The sequence below is a fragment of the Molossus molossus genome, unplaced genomic scaffold, assembly GCF_014108415.1.
Source record: "Molossus molossus isolate mMolMol1 unplaced genomic scaffold, mMolMol1.p scaffold_m16_p_10, whole genome shotgun sequence".
Classification (NCBI taxonomy): Eukaryota; Metazoa; Chordata; class Mammalia; order Chiroptera; family Molossidae; genus Molossus; species Molossus molossus.
Genome location: NW_023425345.1, coordinates 81231591 through 81254243, shown reverse-complemented (window position 1 = coordinate 81254243; position 22653 = coordinate 81231591). Strand labels below are relative to the sequence as shown.

At 35.8% G+C, this 22653-nt stretch overlaps 2 pseudogenes; both read left to right on the top strand.

Moving 5' to 3' along the window:
• The first annotated feature begins 7346 nt into the window (after window positions 1-7346).
• Window positions 7347-7845, top strand: LOC118624714 (annotated as a pseudogene).
• Window positions 7846-8579: 734 nt separating this feature from the next.
• LOC118623784 lies at window positions 8580-11249 on the top strand (annotated as a pseudogene).
• The last annotated feature ends 11404 nt before the right edge of the window (window positions 11250-22653 follow it).

Sequence of the window (22653 nt, the reverse complement as noted above, 5' to 3'; positions counted from 1 at the left end):
AATTCTCTGCTCTGAAAATTTTAGAAGTGAGTAAAATTTGAATATGAAATGTATTTCAATTAAAGGATAACCTGAAACATATACAATGAACTTTGACATACATAGGTGAATGTGTAAGATAAGCACAATATCAACAGCTTCATGGTTTGGGATTTATCTTAACGTCTTTGGAGAAAAAAAGAACATATCTAATAAAGATGATAAAATGTCTTTTGATTAGAGAAATAAATCTTGTACAATTTCATTGTGTCAAGTTTTTTCTTGTTTATGAGACTAAAATGGTAAGAGCAAAGGATATAAATATGATCATACATAATTTTATCAATGTCTTTCAAGTTATATGATTTACAGTGAACATGTGTGTACAAGTGTGTGTCTGTGTTTGCTCATATTGTTAATGCAGCAACTACATAATATGTTTTTTAACTTTCTTTTGAGAAAGTCTCTGTACAGATACTTCACATAAGATTTCACCACTAATGTCAAGGTTAGGACAGCAGGTGGTAGGCATCAGTCTGACCAAATGAAATGGAACATTTTCTTTCACATGGTAATAGCTAAGTGATAAATACCCAAACAAAACCATTGAGATACAATGTAATACTTCCTGAGGCAACTGAAGGAGAGTCAGAGACTCTTCTCTGTTGAACTTAAACCTGAAAGGTTGGGGGTTTGAGAACAAAGAGAGTGTAGTATACTAAGAGCCAAGACATGTAGAGAAAATAAATCATGTTACAGCATTTGAAACTCTAGTTCAAACTGCACCTGAAAACTTAACAGCTGGACATTTCAGTTACATGAGGCAATAAAATGTTTTGTGTTGTTTTTTAAGTCAATTTGAATTGCATTTCCTGTCATCTGCATGAAATAATATTAACCAATACAAAACAGATGACTTGGATACAGTGATCAAGCAAAACCCGGTTTATATTATTAGCTTTAAAACTCACAATTTCTAAGAAAAGGAGTTCTGTTTTGCATAGAAAATGAAAAATAGTTTGGGGATGGTAGGAAAAAAAAAGAGCTGAAAGAGTATTCATGTCTGTACTGACATTTGACATTAATAACAATTTTATAAAGCAGATTACTGTTTAAAATGATCAAGTCAGATGTGCTCTCTGTACTCAAGTGGCTTATTGGAGCAAAAGAAAATAATTAATTTTATTTTAATAAATAAATAAATAAGTAGAGTTTTATGACTTAGTCAAGCATAATTTTGGTGAGTTCTAGGGTGGTTAAATTATACAATGAAAATATATGGAAGGCTTACCTGAAACATGGTATTTCAGTTGCCACCAAAGGATGTGAGGAGTAAATTAAAGTGAATGGGCATTGAAGAAGGTCATAAAAGTTGGATCTTGAGCCAAATAAGGACGGAGAAAACTCTGTGGCAGAAAGTAAAGGCCAACTTTAAAGGATTTAAAATTCCAGTGTAGCTGAAATATAGTGGCAGAAAATGAAGTAAAAGGTGCTTGCAAAGCACAACTTAATCTGCTGGACTAAAGTATGTATAGAGGGAAGAAAGGAGAGCAGGAGGCGGCTTGTACATGGAGAAGGAAACGAGGAATTGGAGGCTGGGCGGTCCCAAGAAATTTGTAGAACAGGCGATGTAGTAACTGAGGACTGATAAGAGTGCAAGGCGTGAAACTATGAGTTCAGATAAGGAATTTGTGGGAATAACAGTGTTCAACATATGGCTGGGAAAATTAGTTACTAATTGGAAATCATAAAGTGCAGGTGGTGTTAGATGAATCATTCATAATGTTTTTCACATCACCCAGTTTGATGGTAGTGTTGCCATCATCAGCTAGTTATTAAAAGGAAGAGAGCAAAGGAAGTCAGAGATTAAGTATGGTCAGAAAGGGACACTGAGCCTGTTTGCTTCACCAGGAAGCTATAAGCTTCACGCATCCTCCATTCCTCGCAGATCTTAGGGGGAAGGGATAGAACATGTGCAATACAGTCAGATGGTGCAGGAGGAGGTCCTGAACCATAGAGGACTGTCAGTCTAACCTGGGAAGAAGATAATCGACTAAGATTTGGACCCCAACACAAGCCCATGAAAACTTGAGAAGCTAATTGGTTATTTTGAAAAAGCTCCTGGTTATAATTTCAAGAGACAAAGAACTCCCTCTCCCTCTCTCTTTTTCCCTCTCCCTCTCTCTCTCTCGCTCATGACCCACACTTGCCCTATTTGTTCCTGTTCTCTTCCATCTGGGAGCACGCCACCATGCAGGTCTAGCAGACACCTGGGGTCTGCTGCTGACTGCATGAGCTCCAAAGAAATATGAAGCAGAAACTCTGGACACTGGCTTTTCTTTTGGTCCTGCTGGACACAGATGGACTTTTTCTATGGCAGGATGGAGGAAGATGGGACATTGGAAACCCAGGGGCAGAGGTAGGAATAAACTTTCAGATAAATCTTGCCACTAGACCCCAATCTCCCATGCATGGGTCCTTGGAATTCTCTCCTCACAATCCCATGGAAGAATCTATTTGCCACCCACAACAGAAGAAATTTGAGAGCAACAAGAACAAATCAACTAATGTCAAGTCTTTAAAGAATTAGGAACATTTGTATATGACATATATCAGAAGGCAAATAAAATCTTGAATTACTTATTGTTGAACTCATAAACTATTAAGAAAATGCTAATTATTTTATTTATATGCATTATGCTAATTAATTTACTTTATTTCTATCAGGTAGATACTTGATACTTTTGATTTTATAGATAGGGAAATCAAACTATAGAGTGAAACAATAAAGTTACTTGCCAAAAGTTACCTAGTCAGGATTTGAACTCATGTATTTTGACTGTAGAACACATATTCTTGACACTTAAACTCAAAGTTAAAAATAAATTTCATGAGCTCTGGCTGGTGTAGCTTAGTTGATTGGCATCCTCTGGTGCACTGGGGGGTTGTGGGCTTGATCCCCAGTAGGGGGCATGTAAGAGCCAGCAGATTAATGTTACTCTCTCACATCAATGTTTCTCTATCCCCCCCTTCTCTTCTTCTCTCTCTAAAAATTAATAAAAAAAAAATTTAAAGTCAAAGTAGAGAAAGTGGCTCTGAGAAGACAAAAATACTCACCCCAGCAGGAGCTTTAGAGGTATACCAGAAAATATAATGAGAAAAAAGAGAGGTATTTACCAGGCAGTGTAAATATGTCAATAAAGCTAAATGGATCATTTGATTTTATGTAAGTTCTGAGAGATGATGGTTGTTACCTTTTCAGATGTAGGCCTTGTGGTGAATAGAATACAGTCTTGAGATAAGAAAAATATATTCAAACTTCAGATTGTTAGCAAAATTGTTGTAATGGTTTACCTCCCCATTTCTACACACATGGGGTAGTCTCTTCCCATACTGACTATGTTCTGGGCCATGGGACAATAACTAACATGATTGAGACTTGATATGTCCAATGAAGCAAAACCAACATGATTCAGGGAGAGACTGTAAAAGAATTTTCTCATTAGAATTTTCTATCTCTTGTGGCTCTTGGAAACCTTTCAACCACTACCGTATGAAGAGACCCTGCTAGCCTGTTAAATGAAAAAAAAAAGAAAAAAAGAAAAGCCTCATGTCCCCTGTTTACTAATATATAATGCTTAGATTCATTAATCTTACAGTTTATTTTTCTGAGTTTTAGTGTCTACTTCTATGATGCTAAGAGGTAATAAACAGGTCTATAATATTTTTCTATTTATATTTTAGTAACTTCTATATTTTTCATGTTATTCCTCCCATTTCAGCTCTTCAATTTTCATGTTTGCTGGCATAATAAATATCTCATAGTCTCATTGTGAGGATAAGATGAACACATAAATGAATTGATCAGGATTGTCTTTGACAAATAACGTATGATAAATAAATCATTATATACTTTTTTAATAGGACAATAACTACAGTGTTTTTCACCATTCTTATCACATTTCAGCACTTTAGAATAAACAAGTATTGGTTAAAATAATCACTTTGGGAATGTATGTCTTTCCTCTGTAATTTGATTTCAACATTTTAATGAAAGCTTCAAAGTGCTCTATGCATGTGCTGATGATACTCCATATTAAAATTTAAAGGATTAAATGATATCTGGCATTTTGGGTTCTATTTAGAGTATCTAAATATTTAATATTTTCAAAATGTTATGTACATTTTTATATTTTATTTTTAAACCATTTATAAACATTTTTAAATTAATTTTTAGAGAGAAAGAAAGGGAGAAGGAGAGAGAGAGAGAGAGAGAGAGAGAGAGAGAGAGAGAAACATTGATGTGAGAGAGAAACATCAATCAGCTACCTCTTGCAAGCCCCCTACCAGGGATTGAGCCCACAACCCGGATATATGCCCTGAGCAGGAACCAAATTGGCAACCTTTCAGTACACAGGACGGCATCCAACCAGCTCTGCCACACTGGCCAGAGAAAATTTTTATTTTAAATATTAAAAGTTATCAACTGTGTTTAAATTACTGCATACACATCCATGCTACTCAGAGATGTAAACACCTAAATGTCAAGTTTATAGAATGCCAAAAATATTTTTTAAACCGTATCAACTTTTTCAAATAGCATACAACAAATACAACCATACATTTCAAAGTGTTTTTGATATATTAATTGAGAAAATATGTATCTTTTATTTTAATCTTAAGAAGGGGAGGCATCAATGAAAAGGCATGGCATCGATGCCAGAAAGGAGCAGGGGCACAACCACTTGACTCGATTTTGTAAATTTGGGCAAATTTAGTGACTTTAGTTTCTTTACCCATAAGATGAGCATGAAAATAATACTATTTAATAGAGTTTTTGATAGATAAAAATGTGTAAATATGCATAAACCTTTTCATAAGTTACAAATTAAATTTTAAAAAATTAATTAAAATAAAATTAACTTAATTTTATTTAAAATTAAATAAAAGCTAGCAACAGAACAAGTGCAAGTGCACAGTCTTCAGATTCAGACATTTTTGCCTGAATACTAGCACTACCACTTAATAATAATGAGGCTTTGAGAAGTTTGTTGAAGTTTTCTTAATCTGTGTCTTTAGATTTTTACAATCAGGATAATAATGTCTAGTTCATATGACATGATTATTAGGTGAGCATAATATATATGCCAAGTATCCATGATGATCTTTAAGGTATAAGAGATACTCACTAAGGAACAGTCATTATTATTATTTATTATTATTATTATTACAGTCTTTAGCTTTATTATTTAATAAAGGCATAATAGGAGAATGATATTAAAAATTAATAAATATAAAATAAACATAAAAATAAATGTTAATAAACTAATGATCTAGTTTAAATTGTGCCTATAGAGTTTTTTCTCTAATTTCTTTTTATCAGTACAAATTAGGACTTGTTTTATTTTTCTATATGGTCAATGCATTTTATTTGGTATATTTATATTTTCTGTACTAATTAACCTGGTGACCCATAAACATGTTTTAGTGTGTATAAAATGTCATGATAAGCATTATTATATTTATTTAAGTATAAAATTTAAAAAAATAATTAATTAAGATACATGTTAATCATTCTAACATCATTGTCAATGCTTTAACAAGTTGAGCTAAATAATATGGCTTTAAATGTTTAGGAGAATTTACAGATTATTTCGATGAATAGGTAAAAGAAATTTAGAATGTAATTGAATCACAAAGCATGTTTGAAAAATACATATTTATTGTTTAGCAATATGACTTCTCTTTGATGTTTATGCAAAAACTACTTACACGGTTATAAGTATATGCATGACAGATTTAGAGAAGATAGCAATAAGAACTTCAGTTTTTGACTCCAGCATGGCATACTAAATGAGATCTATATTTCTTGTCTTTTATAGAATAGAATGTCTATTATTTTATTTTGACAGTTATTAGATAGTCCACATTTAATGAAGTCCTTCATTAGGCTGAACATAAATATTTTTAATTACATGAAGCTCAGTCATTTTAGGCTTTTAGGTTTTGGATTATTAATCATTCAGGGACAAAGTTGGCTCCATCCCTTGTGTTAATCTTACTCCCTGGCATTTACTCATAGTAGTCTTACATTTTTATGGGCCATTTCATCTTATATTTTCAGAGGAGGGGAAGTCGAGATGAACTGTTTTCTATCTTGTCCCCGCACTGAGCGGTAGGAACCAAGGAGAGAATGATTCTGAAGAATAATCCGAATAAATGCACAGTAAAATGCTTCATAAGCCACAGAAGTGGTTTAATCATTTTGTACTTTTAAAATATGGTAGTGGAAAAGATATAAGGACTTTCTTTCCCTCTTCCATAATTCACAGCACATTTGGACTGTGATCATTGCAATACAATCAGAAGTAAAAGAACAAACTGGTGCCAAGGAAAATAAAATGACAAACTATGATTAATGATAGAAAAACACAGACCATCATGCTAAAATTAGTTCAATTAAATGGACAGAGAACTATACTAACTATGAACAATGGATAATCTTTCATTTTGTGTTTTTCTTCTCAGTTTTTTAATAAAATGGAGATTGATGATATATGCATGATACTCTAGTCATAGGAGGTCTTTCTTCTTCTGATTAAAAAAGAACAATACAAATAAATATGCAAACTAAAATGAACATATCTACAACATTCTGAATAATATTTTTCTCACCTGCAAGATGTGTGAAAGTGGCAGGTCATTTGGTCCCCGAAGTGTATATTTTATGGAACATAAGTTTCAGAATGTGCTTCGAGACCAAAAGGGCCAAGAGGAGGAATAATTCCATGGTTGACTGCAATTCCTTTCTTGAGTCACGGTTACATTAGTCCACTGAACTTACCTAGAAATCTTTTGATTTGATAAAGATGTTTATTTGGCTTTGTTAACCCAGTGATTCTCAAACTTATTTCTCTTTATAGTCTTTTCTATATATCTCTTCACAGTTAGTATAACTTGACAGTAAAGTGGACCATGGTGTCAGAATGCCTGGGTTCAAATCCTGACTCTGCTACATTTTAGATGCACCATTTAAGACAAGCTATATAACATCGATTATATAGCTTTTCTTTAATAGTTTTAGAGATACAGAAAAATTATGAAGATGATACCTTGAGTTCTCATATACTCTGCACTCAATTTTCTGTTACTAACATTTTATATTAGTATGGTATATTTGTGAATATACTATAAATGACCAATATACTAAAAAATGAACTAATATTGATACATTATTTAGTAAAGTTTGTATTTTATTCATATGTCTTTAAATCTTTTTTTTGTTTGTGTGAGGATTCTATTCAGATGACCACGTTGTGTTTAGTCATTAGGCTCTCTTTGATTGTGTCCTTGCCAACGCTGCCAGGATGGCCACCCAGAACCTTGACCTAGCCTCTGCCAGCTTTGCCAAGGCCTGTAAAGAAGCCAAGTGCAGTCCTGGAGCTGATGGCAGCATGGGCAATAAGTGAGTGGTGGCAGAGGTTACAGCAGGAGCTGATGAGCCTCCTGATGTCTGGTGACAAATGAATTTCTGCCTTTCTGAATCAGACAGCTTTTTCAAATGGATAGGGCTCATCCACGGAGCAATTAGCAAAGTATATAAAGACCTGGAGTATAAGCTCTCCCTAGAGTTCTCCAGTGGCCACCCTTACAACTCATTCACGGTGAAGTTCCTCAGGCCCTACTACCACCCCAGCGTGGACACCCTGGCTAACATCTGCCTGGACGAACTAAAGTCAAGCGGTCTGCTCTCCGTCCAGAGCCTGCTGAGAGCACTCAACATCCACAGACAGCTGCTGAACTCTGGAAAAATCCAATAGCCTGTGTGAAACTTATGCAAAACAGGTCTCCAACCAGGAGCCCTGAGCCAGGCTGCGAAGCTGCTCTCCTTGGGTGTCTTTCTATTTCTTCCTCAGGTGCTCTGTCCTTGCCTTGATTTCTGTATAGGACTCTATCATCAGCAGTGGTGTCATATTTGTTTTCTTTCTGTTTTATAAATTAAGTTTCTGGTGGAGCCCCTGTAATGAATATATTAAATGCATACACACACACACACACACACACACACACACAAAAGTCCAGGCTCCCCTTGACTTGGACAGGTTCTCAGACTTTCCTTGTTATTTTTTTATGACCTGTTTTGATTATTTTAAGGAATACTGGTCAGGTGTTTTTAGAGTGTCCCTCAACTGGGATATGTCTGATTTTTTTATTTTTTTTTATTTTTATGATTAGACTAGGGTTATGTGTTTTTTAGTAGAAAAACCACAGAAATATAATGTATTTTCATCACATCACATTAAAAGTACATACAGTCCCCCCTCCATATCAGCAGATTTCAACCAACAGCAAGTATTGAAAGTATTACAGAGCCCAGTTGGACAGAGTGTCCTCCCCATACACCACGGTTTTCAGTTCAACCCTGGTCAGGGCACATACAAGAATCAACCAATGAATGCATAAATAAATGAAACAACATATCACTGTTTCTTTTTCTCCCCCCCCCCAAATTAATCAATAAATACAAATTTATTAAAAAAAAGTATTAAGGAAAACAAAAGGTTACCTTGTTGCTGACATACTATGTAGTTAAATCTACAATGGTTGCATCTGTACTAAACATGTAAAGATTTTTTTCTTGTGATGATTTTCTAAACAGTATAACAATATACATAACACTTATATTGCATCAAGTATGAGCAATCTAGAGATTAAAATATTTGGGGGACTTGTATTGGTTATATGCACCTTTTTTGTGTCTGGTTAATCCTTACCCAAGAATATTTTTGCATCTATTTTTTTTTTTTTTAGATAGAGTGGAATGGAGGGAGAGAGATAGATAGAGAAACATTAATTTGAGAGAGACACATCAATTGGTTGCCTCCCACATGACACCAACGGGAGCCAGGATGGAACCCACAACCCAATTACATGCCCTTGATTGGAAATTGAGCCTGCAACCCTTTGGTCCATGCGCTGCCACTCTAACCACTGAGACAAACTGGCCAGGGCACCATTTTTTTTAATTTATTTATTTATTTATTTATTTAATTATTTAAAATCCTCACCTGAGGATATTTTTGTTGAATTTTTGTTTTGTTTTCTTTTGTTTTTTTAAGAGAGAGAAGAAGGGGGAGAGAGAGAAAACATTGATGTGAGCGAGAAACATCTGCTGGTTGCTTCCTATATATGTCCAGACCAGGAATTGAACGTAAAATCTAGGCATATGCCCTGACTAGGAAGCAAACCTGAAACCTTTTGGTGTATAGAACAACACTCCAATCAACTGAGCCACCTGGCCAGGGCTACTGTGCCATTTTGTATAAGGACATGGGCATCCATACATTTTGGTTATCTGCAGGGGTCCTGGGACAAATCTCTTGTGTATACCAAGGGACAACTGTACTATCAACATGACTTACTACTATTGATACTGATTGATCATCTGGCTTGAAATAGTCTGAACACTCTAGAAGGAAGTTGCTACGTACGGCCCACACTTGGGAAATGCGGAGTGAAGCTTCACCTACTTGAATGCCGTGAATCTACCTAAATGATGTGGGATTCTTCTGCAAATTAGATTTGCCTCTTCTCCTCTGTTTATTCATTTATCTTGTTGTTTTCTTTATATTCCTACGGACTAATGAATATTTATTTATGCCTTGGGTTAAAATCCAATACTACTTTATTCGTTGTATTGCTCAAATTGTTCAAGCTTTGGTCATTAGGGGCTTGTTCCGTTGGCTTTTGCATCCCACAGACATACCACAATTTATGAGCTTTTTACATGTGAGCTTCTCCTTACTTCCTGACACTGCAAGATGCTAAGCTCATCTTAGAGATTTTCTTCCTCGGGCCTAGATCTGATCCCTGTTATTAAAAATTATGATAAAGAGTCCAAGGGGGCAGCGGCGGTGCAAGAAAACACCTGCTTCTCACCACGAGTCTCCACTTCCATTACAAGCAGCTGAGTGACACCCGGTGGACAGAACTCCTGCCTCAGATGCGGCCGCACCGGGTGGTCAGGCTGGTGGACTGTGGCATTGCGGAGGGGTGCTGCAAGGACCTGAACTCCGCGCTCTGGGACAACCCCGCCCTGACCGAACCCAGCCTCTGTTCCAACGAGCTGGGAGATGCCGGCACGCACCTGGTGCTCCAGCGCCTGCAGCCCACCTGCAGGATCCAGGAGCTCAGCCTCCAGAACTGCTGCCTGAGGGAGGCCGGCTGCGGGACCCTGTCCAGTGTGCTGCGCTCCTTACCCTCCCTGCGCGAGCTGGACCTCAGTTACAACCAGCTGGGGGTCGCAGGCCTACAGCTTCTCTCTGAGGGGCTCCTGGACCCCCACTGCCATACCGAGAGGAGTACAGCAACCTGACGGCCGCCAGCTGCGAGCCCCTGGCCTCTGTGCTCAGGGCAAAGCGGGAATTGAAGGGACTTGCGGTGAACAACAATGACATCGGCGAGGCCGGTGCCCGGACCTTGTGCCAGGGCATGGCCGACTCCATCTGCCCACTGGAGTCACTCAAGCTGGAGAGCTGTGGCCTCCCCTCGGCCAACTGTCAGGACCTGTGTGACATCGTGGCCGCCAAGGCCTCACTGTGCGACCTGGAGCTGGGCAACAACAAACTGGGTGATGTGAGCATTGCAGAGCTGTGCCTGGGCTGCTGAGCCCCAGCTCCCGGCTCAAGACCCTATGGCTCTGGGAGTGTGACATCACGGCCAGTGGCTGCGGAGACCTCTCCTGGGTCCTCAGAGCCAAGGAGAGCAATGCAGTGGGGGGTGAGGGCATCCGGCTGCTGTGTGAGGGCCTGCTGGAGCCCAGCTGCCAGCTGGAGTCCCTGTGGGTCAAGTCCTGCAGCCTCAGGGTTGCTGGCTGTCCAAGGTCAGCGCGATGCTGGCCTAGAACAGGACACTTCAGGAGCTGCAGATGAGCAACAACAAGCTGGGGGACACCAGCATGGAGGAGCTGTGCCAGGGCCTGAGCCAGCCCGGCAGGGCCCTGAGGGAGCTCTGGCTGCGGCACTCCGAGGTGACCGACGAGGGCTGCAGTAGTCTGGCCTCACTCCTGCTGGCCAACCACAGCCTGCACGAGCTAGACCTCAGCAACAAGTACATGGGTGAGCTGGGCGTCCTGAAGCTGGGGGAGAGCGCCCGGCAGCCCAGCTGCACCCTGGAGAAGCTGGTCCGTCGGCATCTGTTGGACCGAGGAGACGGACGACCGCCTGCGGGCCCTGGAAGAGAAGAAGCCCGGCCTGAAGATCATCTCCTGAGCTCCTGCTGTCCCTCACCCCAGCTCTTGGAACTGCTGGGCCACCTGATTCTCCCTGCATGGGGCTGGCCGGCTCGCTGGGGCTCTCCTGGTGCCTTAGCATTAACTAAAGAGAAATACTCAAATCAACTACGGTGAGAACATTCTGGATACGTTATAATTATTAAAACACTTTTTGGGTAAAAAAACAAATTTTGATATGGATGCTAGGTGTACTTCTTGCTGCTGGAGTGTCTAGGGCCTGTCAGCTGTCAGAATACAGAAATCAAAAGCGTATTATATATACAATACTAGTATATACACATGTTAGTTTATATTTATACATATATACATACTTATATATGACTATATCTACTAATTTGTTTATATAGATCACAAATAAATATTTAGATATTTAACCTTCTATATCGCTAGTAAGGTAAATGTGACTTTATTCTGATATCTATAATTACTAAATTATTCTGGCCTCCTCTTCCTGATTCATAAACTTCCACTCTGACAGTGAGAAACTTAGTTCCTAACAACCATCATCTATTTACTTAATTACTCATCTTTAGTATACATGCATAGTAATATTATAATTATTCACCATTACCTTTTTGGAACAAATTTTATCAATTGCAGTAGAGTGATTATGTATAGTTTCTTTCTTTCTTTTTTTTTTTAATTTTTATTGTTAAAAGTACTACAGATGTCCTCCCTTTTTTTCCTCATTGGCCCCCTCCACCTTGCTCCTCCCTCCCAGGCCTTCATTGTACCTATTGTCTGTGTCCATGGTTATACATACAAGTTCTTCGGTTAAACTCTTCCCAAGTCCCTCTCCCTTCCCTCTGAGATTTGCCAGTCTGTTCCCTATTTCTATGTCTCCGGATCTATTTAGTTCATCAGTTTATTTTGTACATTAGAGTCCACATATAAGTAAGATCATGTGATACTTGTCTTTCTCTGACTGGCTTATTTCACTTAGCTTAATACTCTCCGGGTTCCTCCATACTGTCTCAAAGGGTAAGAGACCCTTCTTTTTTATAGCTGAAATAGTATTGCACTGTGTAAATGTACCACAGCTTTTTTATCCACTCATCTGCTGATGGGCACTGGGGCTCTTTCCAGATCTTAGCTATTGTAAATAGTGCTGCTATGGACACAGAGGTGCATAAATACTTTCTGATTGATGTTTCTTTTACCTTTATTTTTATAGACTCGTCTCCATTGGAAAGTTACTCAGGTCAGTACCTATTTTTCCCAAATCCTTCAGTGTGTTTGTTTTATACCTTCATAACACAGTTAGAGTGTTTTGCCTTCTTCTACATGCCATACTGGAATTCCCTGACTTCCTAAATAATTCTTTCTAGTTTGCATACATTAAGTATCACTTTTTCTATGTTGTAGTAGTAAGAGTTTTGACACATGCATAGTGTCATGTATCCACCATTACAGTGTCAATATAGAATGTGTTATTACTCTAAAAATTAGCCTTATGCTTTGCCCTCCCTCATTCCCTCAAACCTTTGACCACACTATTAACCATTTTACTGTCTTTGTAGTTTTGCCTTTTCCAGAATATCATATAATTAGAATATAACAATATGTACCCTTTTTAAGACTGATTCAATTAACAATTCAATTCATATATATATAAATTGTTTGATTGCTTATTTTCTTATACTGAAAAATGTTCTCATATATGAATGCATCAGAATGTGCTTATCATTTGCCTATTGAAGAACATCTTAGTTGCTTTCAGTTATGGTGAATATTAATAAAGCCTCTTTAAACATTCATGTGCAAAATTTTGTGCGGACATACATTTTCAAATCAATTGGGGAAATAAATAGAAATATGATTCCTGCATCATATGGTAGCACTATGTTTAGTTTTATAATACAATCCTAAACTGTCTTCCAAATTAATTGTACCATTCTTTATTCCCACAAAGCAATTAATAACAATTCCTGTTGTTCTTCATTCTAGACAGCAATTTCTCATTTCAGCTATTTTAGGGTGTAGTGGCATCTTATTGTTTTTATTTGCAGTTCCCTAATGTCAAATGACACTGAGCATAATCTTTTTGCTTATTTGCTATCTGTATATCTTTTTTGGGTAAATGTCTGTTCAGATATTTTGCTCATTTTTAAAAAAAATTGATTACTTTTCTTTACATATTGTTGAATTTTAGGGTTCTTTATATACTGCAATACAAGTTATTTATCATATATATGTTTTGCAAATATTTTAATTAAAATCTGTGGTTTGTCCTTTTATTATCTTAAGAATGTCTTGCACTTAACAGATGACTTTAATTTTAATAAGGTTCAATTTACCAATTTTTTCTTTCATGAATTTTTCTTTCAGTGTTGTGTCTTAAAACTTCTCTTAAACATTCTCATAATAAGAAAAAAATTATAACCATATATGATGACAGACAGTAACTAGACTTAGTGTGGTGCTCATTTAGCAATGTATACAAATATTGATTTATTATATTAATAGTCCCTCTCTTATGCCTGGGGGATACATTCCAAGACCCACAGTGGATGCCTGAAATCAAGGAGAATACCAAACCCTATATATACTTTGACTTTTTCTGTACATACATACCTATGATAAAGTTTAATTTTTAAATTAGGCATAGTAAGAGATTAACAACAATAATTAATATAACAGAAACATTATAACCATATTCTGTAATACAAGTTATGTAAATGAGGTTTCTCTCTCTTTCAAAATATCTTATTGTATTGTACTCTATTAGCCAGAGTAATAGTCACAAGAAATGGTGAAGCATAAGTCAATGTTCTAGACCTATTACACCCCTGTAGGCCCAGGCCAAGACCCTTCTGGTATCTATATTTACAACTTTCTAAGTTTGGAGTATACCCATTAAGAAATGAATAAACTGAGTCATAGAGATTGTGTTATATCTCCAATAACAATATAATTACAATTTAAAATCAATTTAAACTATCTTTGAAGCCTTGTGTTTTTAATTACATCCTGGAAAATATTAAGTAGTAATATCTTCCCATTTTCTCATTAACACAGTCAACCGATAAGAGATTTAAATTTATTTTTAAAGTTATCTTTCTTAAAAGATTGTTTTCTTTAAATGGGATACAAATGAAAAAATATTGGAGGTAAATAATAGGTATATAGTTTTTCTTTTAAAGTGAACATATAAAAATATTAACGATGACTGACTGGTTAAATTCCATTGTATGTTGGGAAGGATGTTGGTAAGTCTTTTAATGTATACAGAGTGCTAAAGAAATATTTCAGGCTTTTTTTTTTTTTTCTTTCATGAAAATGAGAACACGTAGAGCAATTAAATGAAGTGAGATGATTTATTGGTTTGAACTTTATGGATTATAATACAATCTTAGGGAGAAAGAAAATAGGTATTTAATTATATATTTAGAAAAGAAAAAAATAATATAAAATATAAGTAAGTTGAATGGAGAAGATTTCAGTATTCTTGAATTCTAGACTATGGCCTACTTATTCTAAAGATATATAAAAAAATGTAGTTTCTTATTAAATATTTCTTAGCATTTCAGAGAGATTTTGAAAAATGTTGGCCTTTGGGACTACAAAGGGTATAGCATTTTATATTCTTCAAAGCACTATTGGTCTTAAATGGAACCATTTATTTTGTCCTTGTTAAATGTCACAGTTGTCCTTTCCCTTGATTTATTAGTTTTATCACCTACAAGTTCTTTTCAGGAAAAAACTGGTAGATATCATAATGGACCAAAATAGAGAACTGATGTAGTCTGAGGTCTGGACAACGAGTAATTGGAGACCAATAAAATATCTTGGTCCCCAAAAGAGCTATTTAAATCTAGAATTCTGAACTTATATAAAACTTGTCCTATTGAGTCAGAATATATATTGAAACAAGAAAACAGACTTCTCACTTCATCACAGAGGCCAGAAACCCATCAAAGAATTGTCTTAGGACCATGGTTGTTAATATTTCTTCTTCCTTTAAAGATTCATAAAATCAGGTTATTCTCCAGAAATAAAAGACTATTCCCTGAAAACATCATTCTCTCTCCTAAGTGATGATCAAAAACTACAATAATCCAGAAGCACTTGTTGTGGTTTGTAGGACAAATTCATTATTTACAGATTAACTTATATTTTTACATCTTCTTTCCTTTGTCCCAAGATTTATTGAAATTTATTAAAATGTTGTGTAAATAAATTTATTGAATCATTTTCATAGGGATCTTTAAAAGGAGAATATATTTTTAAAATGTGGTCACTAGGCAAAGAGTAGAAAGGAGAGATATGACTGAGGTATGATCAGCCATTGGAAACACACACACTAGAAAGCTAGAGAATAAAAATCTCATATGTCCACACTTTTTGATAGAGAAGCCAAAGGAGAAGATTGAGTAGAGGAAAAGAAAAAAATATCAATATAGACTAAGGCAATTTTTAATATGAAACCTAGAATAGGTAATGAAGTTGTCTAGAAAATGTAGTAAAAGACATATATTATTGATGAAAGATACTGTGGTATACAATGTGTATTTGATACTGAGGATACTGGAAGCAGAGTCTGACACCGTGGAGTACTGGCAGAGACCGTGAGGAATTCAGGACTCTCAGCTGGCCATGCCAGAATCTACAGCTGAATGAAATCCTAGCAGGAAATTGGAAAAAATTATGTGTTAGTGATTTAGTCAATAGATCGGTTGCACCCAAGAGATAGGGAAGCTGCAACCCCGTGCTCTTTACAGCTGAGGAAACTAAATTTATCTTGTTTCTCATTGAATCCCATCAGATACCTGAAGGTAGAATGAGAAGTATAGTGTCAAATGTCATCACACACACATGAAAAAGAAAGTCCTGCAAGACCATTAAGTAGTGTTCAGTGTTTTAGACTGGCAAAGTGAGTTGAGGCAAATTGTGAAAGCTTTTAGTACACATGGCTGGCAGGTAAAGAAAAGGTAATATCTGAGAAAATCTCTGAATCCTATAACGGGACAGCTCCTTTATTTCTGTGAAGTTACTAATCTTGTCAGGGTTTTATGTAACCCTTAGTACAGTAAAAATAATGCGGAGAAATGGATAGGGAATATGTGAAATGTCTTAAATTGAAATGGAAAATAATTAAGAATTGTCATTGGACTAGTGATGAAAAACAAGATAATAATAACAACTGTAGAAAACAAACTAATTTAATAGAAATTTTTTTAAAAGTATTCTACAGGAAATTTTTTTTTTTTTTACAGAGGTTATTCTAATATATAAAAGATAGAGAATAGCCCTAGCCAGTTTGGCTCAATGGTTAGAGTGTCAGCCCATGGACCAAAGAGTTGCAGGTTTGATTCTGGTCAAGGGCATGTACCTTGGTTGTGGTTGGTCCCTGGCCCTCCCATGCGGGAGGCGGGAAGCAACCAGTCGATCTCTCTTCCTCTCTCTCTCTCTCTCCCCCCTTCCCACTCTATCTGAAGATAAATAGAAAAATATCCATGGGTGAGGATTAAAAAATAAAATAAAAAATAGAGAATAGAGAATTTTCATTATTTTTTATTTCTCAAAGAAACTCACAAAAATATTTTTCACCATTCAGGCATCCAACATATTTTAAATATTTTTAGCAAAATAATAAATTACCTAAATGTGAGACAATTCACATAACATAAATAGAAAAATGATGTTATATCTACTTAGATTTCAATAAGAAGGAAAAATGATTAATCCAAAATGAAAATATAAAAATCGTAACACTGGGTCACAGATTTTGCAGCCTAATACCATGCAATTGAGGGGGGATTTGTTGAATCTTTGGAATGATTTCTGAGTGCCCTAAAGAGGTGGAAGAGTAAAAGAAGATTCAGAATTTTGAATAGGGCAGCGGCATGACCTTTGTTGAATTGCTTCTCTTAATCACTCGACTTCTTCTTTAGTATGAGTGGGGAAAATATCTACACCTAAGCATTTTGAATATTAATACAATACACACAGGGAACCAAATTTTGAGCTATATTTATAAATATAACCAGGATGCTTGGTCTTTTGGGTAGGGTCCTCGAGAAGTGTAGATGCACAAAACCTTCATAGGATAGATATTATCTTGTAGAAAGAGAAAGTTACATAGATTTGTTCCACTAATAATACCTTCCTAGTTGCAGAGCTACAAAGAGTGAAGGCTACTCTGGAAGTTGGCTCTATCTTCTCCTAAATTAGAACATTATTTCCTGTCCCAGAGAAGGGAACTGGCTGAGAGTTCCCAAAAGGATACTCTGCAATGATATCATGACTCCAAAAAAGAGAAGACACAGAAGAAGCTTGAGCAATAGAGAAGATGCATCAGTTACTGGCAGAAAGAGGCAAAGCCCATGGTCTGTGTTAAGCATGTTGCGGTAGAAGATGCCAAGAAGTGAAGCTTTGAGGACTTGGCAACAGCCGCTGTAGTGGAGATGGTGGATCAGCACTCCCTGGGTGGTATGTGTCCTTGTATTATGGAGGCTGAACAACTAATATTTACATTATCTAGACTCCTCTGCAACTTGGTTGCAGATAAAATTTAGATTTGGCTAACCAGATGTATTTATGTGGATAGTGAAGGCAGAAGTAGGATGGAGTTCAAAAGTCTGCTGTTTCTCGGGTTTTGACTGACATGCACAATTGCAGAAACCATTGTTTTTGTGTATTAATATTAGCTAAGTATAAGTCACTAACTTAGGGGTGTCAGGAGGGAAGACATGGAGCATCCGTTTTGCAGATGTCACCCATTTCTGGAGCATACACAGCTTCCCGAATATGAAAGGCTTCTGATATTGTGACTCCTGGTTGAAGCCACAAGGCCAACATTCTCTGAGTTATAGATAAGATAGTGACAATTTGATGTCCTGCTTCTATGATGTATGACTTTGGGAGACATTCCCAAAACCTAATTTAGAAGTTTTCTCCTTCTTTTCCCACTATCCTGCTATAACATTTGATAGCAGAAGTTCACAGGCAACAGGCACTCAGGGACATGACAGTTTGAGCTGGTTATTTTTCTTGCTGAGTTTAAAGTCACCGGTGTCCTCCTGATCATTAGAAAATGGAGATTGGTATTTTTATAGCACATTATAGCAAAAACAGTTACTTTAACTAGCCTGAGGTGTGGAAATAAAATACTTATTGAAGACAGATTTTTGATAGACTGAGGGTCTGCTACAATAGATCATTATGACAAAAATAAATACAAAGATATTACAATAATTGAACAACTTCTAAGTGTGCTGAAAACTTAAACATTTTTTTAAAAAGTGGGGGAACATGATAAAAAACCTGAGGGGATCTATGACTGACCTTATTCTTATCTCTGAGCACGTGAGTCAGAAGATTTACACAGACTTGTCTTTTATGTGACGATCTGGACTTTGGGAAAGGGAAGGGCACAGCATCATCTTAAGTATTCGCAATCATAAGGGAATATCACACAAAAGCAAAGTGAGAAAATATGGCAAAATAATTGGCCTTCACTCTTATGAAATGACAAATTCACCCTGACCAGTGTGTCGCAGTTGGTTGGGCATCCTCCTGAACCAAAAAAAGGTTGCTGGTTCAATTCCAGATCAGGGCACATGCCTGGAATCTGGGCTCCGTGGAGTGGAATATAGGAGGCAGCTGATGGATGTTTCTCTCTCATGTGGATGTTCTCTTTCTTCCTTTCTTTTCCTCTCTCTCTAAAAATCAATAAAAAATATTTTAAAAAATAATACATTTTTGAAAGACAATGACTGACAAACTATTTCTGATTTAAGGAGATAATAGAGAATGAAAACTAAATACAGTGTATGCTCCTGATTGGACCATTGGTCAGGACAAATAATTATGTTATATGGAAAGGAAATTATTGTAAAAATTGCAAAATGTTTATGATCTATGAACATATCTTTGCATTAAATTAAGTTTTAGAAATTAATTAACTATATTTAGATTATGTTTGGTTAATCAGATTTTTATACTTGTACTAGTGTTATGTATAAAGTGGTCTTGTTCTTAGGAAATGTTCACTGAATAAGTAGGGGTAATGTGACATATACATCAGAATGTCTTCTAAAATTACTAAAAAAATCACATATAGATATATACATACATATATATGTGCATGCTCAAATATGAATGGCAACTAATATTAAAAAATAGTAAGTGATTGAGTCCCCGAATTTATGCTGTTTAAATAATTATTTATGTAATTTTTTGTCTATTTAGTCATCCAAAACCAAAAATATGTTCTTTAGTGCCGACAAAATTGACTGTTGTGATCTTTAATAATAAATTAATATATAACATTTTTAGTCAACCAAAATAAGTAGTTTAATCTGAGCAGAAAAATTTTAATAATATTCCTAGGCAGTGCACTAAAAAATACAAACAGAATCTAGAATGCTATTAATCATACCACAAATTAATGAAAGAATAAAATAGCAAATATGAATTTCATAAATGTTAAAGTGTTTCATTAGAAGAAAAACTTTTCTTAACTTATCATTAGTGTTTGAAAAATTAGAATGATTTATTAGAAAAATTAGAATGAAAATGGCATTAATCCATATTTATAATTTTAAGCCATAAACAATAATTTTTTTACATAATATTATTTATTAAAATTGTTCTATTCATAATATTGTGGTTAGAGAATATTATTATTAAGTATATTAAGTACATAACTATAAAAATAGTGAATATGTAGTATATAAAATATGTTCACCATATTTGGAAAATACGGAAAGTTGGCTTTTATTAGCTTAAAATATTTCAAATGCAAAAACAGACTATGCAAGGTGTAGGGGACACTGTTATTGACATGGGACAGAAAATAATATCTTACCTAAAATTATTGTGCCTTAAAATAATTCCTTCTTATTAACATTCTACATTAATAACTCTACCAACACAGAAAAGAAAGAGATATAAAAAGTTCAAAATGTTGATCATTTCACACATTTGACTTCCAAGATTTATTGTAACATTTATCACAATTTGTATATGATTTTGATTTCTTCAATACTAACATTCTTATGCCATATATTGCATCATCTCTTTGGGAAATGGACTCAAGCAAATACTCCTCCAATCTCCAAAAAGTAACTTGTTAATGCATAAAAATCTAATGCTTTTTACAGTTAAATAAAATAATCTAAAAAAATGAAGAAACATGATATTTAGCTTTGCACATTATGAATATTGTGTGTATATTGGATTTTTAAGGCAAAGCTCAATAAAGTAGAATATTTCTATGTACTAGGGACTATTAAAAGTCATTAAGGATTATAGCAAAAGGGGTGTCAATAGAATGTACAAAGCTAGAGAAACAAAAATAAAGTCTTTCTAGTTATCTTCATTGCAGTGAAGCTGATCTTAAAGCTCTAACAAAAAACGTCAAATTTAAGAAAAACAGATGCTCACTGCTTTATTTTCTAACACTGAGTATATATGAAACCAGGTTTCTTTCTTCTTTCTTACTCTGCTTCTAAGTGTAATTTTACATGGAGTAACATACACATTTACGCTCGCCTTGTCCCGCCTCCCTTTTTGAGTTTCAGCTGTAAAATATATCATTTTGTGGAAAATATTCTCCATAGATGAAGCTTCCCGAAAGGGTCTTTTATTATTTAAAAAGGGCAAACATATTAACTTTAGCCTTATAATTTACAGTTTTATGCTTTACATAGTGCCCTAAAAATGCGGTGACAAATGTAACAATTTTCTAAAAAATATCGGAGAACGTGTCAAGGAAATTTTGTTTCCTTTTACACAAGGAACACGCACATGATTTCTATATGACGGAAGTTTGATGATTAAGCACATTGGGGAAAAAAAAAAACACACATTTCTGTATTTTAGATTCAAAATAAGTTTTAGGAGTAGAAATACTATATAGGTTTTTATAACTAAATTAAATTTTTTTTTCTTTATTGATTTTAGAGAGGGAGGGAGTGAGAGGAAGAGAGAGAGAGATAGAAACAGAAACATCAATGAGAGAAAACATCGATTGGCTGCCTCCTGCATGCCCCCTACCGGGGTTCAGGCCCATAATCTGGGTATTGAACCAGGGACCTCTTGGTGGGTGGGTTGATGCTCAACCACTAAGCCACTCCGGCCAGACTAGATTTTTATAATTAAAAAAAAAGCCGTGCAGCCCTCATTGACCTGTTTGCTCTTCTTTATTTATTTATTAATTTTTTATTTATTAATTTGTTTTTGTTACAGATGTTTCTCATTTTCCTCCATTGACACCCTCCTCCTCTTCCCCAACCCCATCCCCAGCTTTGTTGTCTATGTTCATTGGTCATGCATACATGCATGTAAGTTCTGTGGTTTATTTCTTCCCACACAAACCCCTCTTCCTCTGAGGCTTGTCAGTCTACTCCACCTCTATGCCTCTGGGTTAATTATGTTCATCAGTTTGTTTAGTTCATTATATTCCATAAATAAGTAAGATTATATGATATTTGTCTTTCTCTGCTTGTTTTGCTTAGCATAATACTCTCCAGTTCCTTCCATGCCATCTCAAAGGATAAGAGATCTTTCTTTCTTACAGCTGCATAGTATTCCACTGTGTACATGTACCATGGCTTTTAAATCCACTCATCTACTGATGGACACTTGGGTTGTTTCCAGATCTTAGCTATTGTAAATAGTGCTGCTATGAACATAGGGGTACATATGTTCTTTCTGACTGGTGTTTCAGGTTTCTTAGGGTATATTCCTAGAAGTGGGATCACTGGGTCAAATGGAAGTTCAATTTTTAACTTTTTGAGGTAACACCATAGTGTTTTCCACAGTGGCTGCACCAGTCTGCATTCCCACCAGCAATGTGCTAGAGTCCCCTTTTCTCCACACCCTCACCAACACTTGTTTGATGATTTGTTGATGGTGGCCATTCTGACAGGTGTGAGGTGATACCTTATAGTTGTTTTAATTTGCATCTCTCTGATGGTTAGTGATGTTGAGCATTTCTTCATATGTCTCTTGGCCATTTGTATGTCCTTTTTGGAGAGGTGTCTATTTAAGTCCTCTGCCCATTTTTTAATTGGGTTCTTTGTCTTCCTTTTGTGTGGAACTAAAAAAGACCCTGGATAGCCATAGCAATCTTGAAAAAGAAGAACAAAGTTGGAGGGATCACATTACCAGATTTCAGGTTATACTACAAAGCCACTGTAATCAAAACAGCCTGGTACTGGCACAAGAACAGTCAGATAGATCAATGGAACAGAATAGAGAATCCAGAAATTGACCCAAGACAATATGCTCAATTAATATTTGACAAAGGTGGCAAGAGCATACAGTGGAGTCAAGACGGTCTCTTCAATAAATAGTGTTGGGAAAATTGGACAGCTACTTGCAAATAATGAAGCTAGAACACCAACATACACCATACACAAAAATAAACTCAA